Here is a 4,044-nt window from a genome sequence, read left to right as displayed (position 1 = left end):
AGAACTTCGGCCCAAAAGGCCTGGAGAGTGAGGAAGGTGCTCGAATGTGCGCGAGCTTTCAATTCTACCTGTAAGTACTTGAGCTTCTTTTCTTTCTTTCTTCCTTTCTTTCTTTGTTTCCTTTTCTTTCCTTCTTTCTTTCTTTCTTTCTTTCTTTCTTTCTTCTTTTTTTTTGCGGGACAATCTTCCGGCACGCGCACGATGAAAATCGGTTTACATTCAGACCGGCTAAAGCGAAGTTTTGCCGCACAAGAAGTGCTTAGGTTTCTTCGCTTCGTTTCTTTTCTTTTTCCTCGCGACTCTGGGTTTATAGTGCGAGCGAAAGCTGAGCTTTGCCCCTCCCCCCCCCCCTTCCTTCCCCACTAAAAGAGAAACGAACGCAGTTGCAGCCTTACGCATGCTCTTTAGCAGCGGGGTTAAGAATGGCGCAAAATGCAGCGTTCTCTTCCGTCTTTAGCCCGCTGGCGTTTTAAACAAGATTAGTCCCTCAAAAACGAAAAAAAAAGTAAAGCTAGAAATTGTGCCACTCAAATTCAAAACGTTCGCTGTCACGGACAAGTTCTTTGTTGCTCGAATGGCGAAAAGTGAGGCTGGGGGAGACAAGGAATGTTTTCAAGCCCGAGCCGATACCCTTACGGTTCATTGAAAGCACAAACACTCTCAAGATTTAATGCTTCCCACAGAGAATAGATACCACGCACACAAAAGTGCACTGCGTGCACAACGCATGCTCGAATGCGTTCATGTTGTACGTATGCACTCCTCACCACGACGCTGGTCACACAGACATTTTAACGTATAACACACAAGATATAATTGTTCTGGTGCTGTTAGACACAACTAAGAATTCGTTTAGAAGCTTTTATTGGTGTAGTATCCTTGGCGACATTAACTGAACGCAGCTAGTCGTAATCTGTATGCGTGCTATCCAAGTAGCAGTTTCACCGAGAATGGTGTTATGAACACTCCCTACATTCTCACTAAACTAGATTGTTGACAAATGGTGCCTGGCTTGCAGGCCAAAAAACACCGGCATGATGCCGTTCAGTGCATGGTTCTCGTATATGAAACCTGCGAGAAAATGGGAACCAAGAGCGTTCACCGATTTTCGCTGAAACAACGCTTAAAGCTCATCAATCAAGCCACGTCAGGTGCCCTATACACTTCGTGACCTTCGACCAGCGTCTCCAAAAAATGATGTGGTACCACAAATGAATTGTGGTACCATGTAATGTTCGGTGACCCTAATGGATGGCCCGCTGCAACGACACGATGACGTGACGCGCACGCTTAACCGCAACCACACGAAGCGCATTACAGGCGCATTTTCGGCGTCCCAGCGTCCGGCGTTGCTGGAGCCTGAATTTGGGTGAAATGTGCGCCATAATCTTGGGCGAAATGTGCGCAGTGAAGGAGGTTGCCCCGCCGTTTGTATGTTCACAATTTCCCAAGCACTGCGGGCTGCTGAAGCCAGTGTGGCCCTGGAAATATATGGGCCCCAACCACCTGCTTCCCCAATGCTTTCCTTTTACAACTAACGTTTTCTCAATTCAATGCGATATCAATTCGGCTAGTTCGTAAAGCATATGAAGAACTGTAATTACTGCAGGAAGGTTAGTTGTTTCTAAAGGACAACTATGACAATAAGTACATGACTGAGTGGTACAGAAGATCCAAAGCTAATAAGTACTGCGAATGAGACCTCCGAATATAAATCGGTAAAAAATAGTACATACAGGAAGAAGTGAGGTGATTTGGTCATAGGAAATATAAATGTGACAAACACAGTCAAATAAAATTTAAACGAGTTGATCAAAAGCTTAACCGCAGAAAAAAAGAATACAGTTTTGAAATGCGCAATACACTTACATCTGTAGAGAAAAAAAACAGAACATGCAAATATAGAACACAACTACAGCTACTCCGACTAACGGTCAGCCGACTAGAAAGCGAAAAAAAAAACACTTAAATACACAAAGTGAAGCACGTGCGCTGTGTTCTTCACTTGTTTGCTTAAATGTGCTTTTACTTTTGCTCTAATGACAGTAATCAACGTTTACATTCGCACGCCAGGTCGACAGCACAGCATAGACCAAAAAACACGCGCGGAATGTGCAGGCACTGACTTTTCGCGGCAAAAACAAAGTAATAATAAATGCTACAATCATCGTTGTCCCAACAGCAACGCTAGCCTGGCAACGCTACACAAGAATAAAAAGGGAACAGAAACAAGTACGCAACGCAGGCACAAGACACGCAAAAAAAAAAAACAGACACATGCCTGTGAGTCACAGCCTGACGCCGTCTTTGTCTGTCGCCCAGCGCGGGAAGAAGTGCTCGCATATCCCACACCGTCATCTTGTTTTGCGTCCTTTACCGGCACTTTTCTCTAACCGCAATCAACACATCGCTCGTCGCCACGCGTAAACAGCAATTATTCAAATTGCGGCCGCTAGCGCGCGGGGAGAGGGCGAGGCGTGCCGCATGAACGTCTATAGCGAAGGTTGGACCCATGTGCTAAGCAAAAAAAAAATTAAAACAACAAATTATGAGCTTTAGTGTCCCAAATGAGCGCAGTGGGATGGAGGAAACACCTCGTAGCCGAGCGATTCGGATTAATTTTGACTACCCGGGGTACTTGAACATGTACCCGTAGCCCGATATATATTCTATATAGGAAAACTTTCTGGTGGGCGAGTTGGTTAAGCATGCTAATTGCTGCCATTGTCATTAGAGCGCATAAAATAAAGTACACACATGTGAACATGCACGCACGCATAGTGAGGTGAGAGAGGAGAACTTAATCGAGAACACTCAGGAAGGAAAGGGTAAAGGGGGAGGGGTATGAGGAGTGTTGATGTGAAAACATAGTGCAGGACGCTACGTTATACACGTTCGTGTGCGTAGGGCCAGTTCAGTCTTGAATCTAGGCATGCATACGCAAAAGGCTTTTGGAATACACAACACGAAGGTCCTTGTGCACATCTGCTTACCTGACCGTGTTGTGTAGTTGTGCGCAATATATATATATATATATATATATATATATATATATATATATATATATATATATATATATATATATATATATATATATATATATAAATCAATAATCATAAGTAAGCGAGCAGACTTCGCTGGAGGATGGTATTATGGGTCTTGGGTATGTATTAAAGCAGATGAGTAATTAATATTTGTGGCCAGTTATGGTCAGCATGTCTTAACGTTTACTCGTGCTAAAGTGGCCTTGCAAAAAGTCTCGCGCTTGCCTACACTTAGGTGGCAAAAGTTCATCCAGAGTCACTACGGCGTGCCTCACAAATACATAGATCATGGTTTCGGGGCGTAAAGCGCCCAGAATTTCAATCAGAGCATGCACATGACAGCTTAATCGAGCCGTCCGACAAACTAGTAGCGAATACGACCAGCCACTAGCAAACAACAATGGGGAAAAACGAAAGCTTTTGTCAATTCGGCCCCCGACGTTATTCTCTGCTAGCGCATCCGATGGCTCGGAGTGTGCCGTCAGTACGCCTCGTCAGAGCGCTTGCCTAGTCGCGCCGAGCACCGTCCTCCGATTGATGGATTGTTTGATTGATTCGTATAGGAACACTAAGGCGGCACGAGATACGGCCTTGCGGAGAACTGCGGGATGATTTCGACCACCCCGGGGGATGCTTCTTAAAGCTGGATTCACACGACGGACCGCATTCCGCGGACGAAAGTGACGAGACTGGATCAGGGGAAGGCGATAGAGCGGGGACAGGGAAAGACGATAGAGTGAAGGAGAGCCATCTGCATATACGAGACGAGCGAACGAAGCAGACGCCAATCCCTTCACGAGCTTGCACTACTACAGACAGACGAACACGCACATGACATATACTTCAAGAACAGACGACACGCCCAACACAGAGGGGGCTTGGTGGCGTCTTCGCTGGCCATTCCATGCCTCTGGCACCGCCGGGTCCCGAAGGGAGGAGAGGGGTACGGGCGAGAATCTCTCTGGCCACTTAATCTTATCCCGCTGGGGGCCGCCCTGTC

This window comes from Dermacentor albipictus, chromosome 6, assembly GCF_038994185.2.
Source record: "Dermacentor albipictus isolate Rhodes 1998 colony chromosome 6, USDA_Dalb.pri_finalv2, whole genome shotgun sequence".
Lineage (NCBI taxonomy): Eukaryota > Metazoa > Arthropoda > Arachnida > Ixodida > Ixodidae > Dermacentor > Dermacentor albipictus.
The sequence above is the reverse complement of the archived record's forward strand: the minus strand, read 5'-3'. Positions refer to the sequence as shown.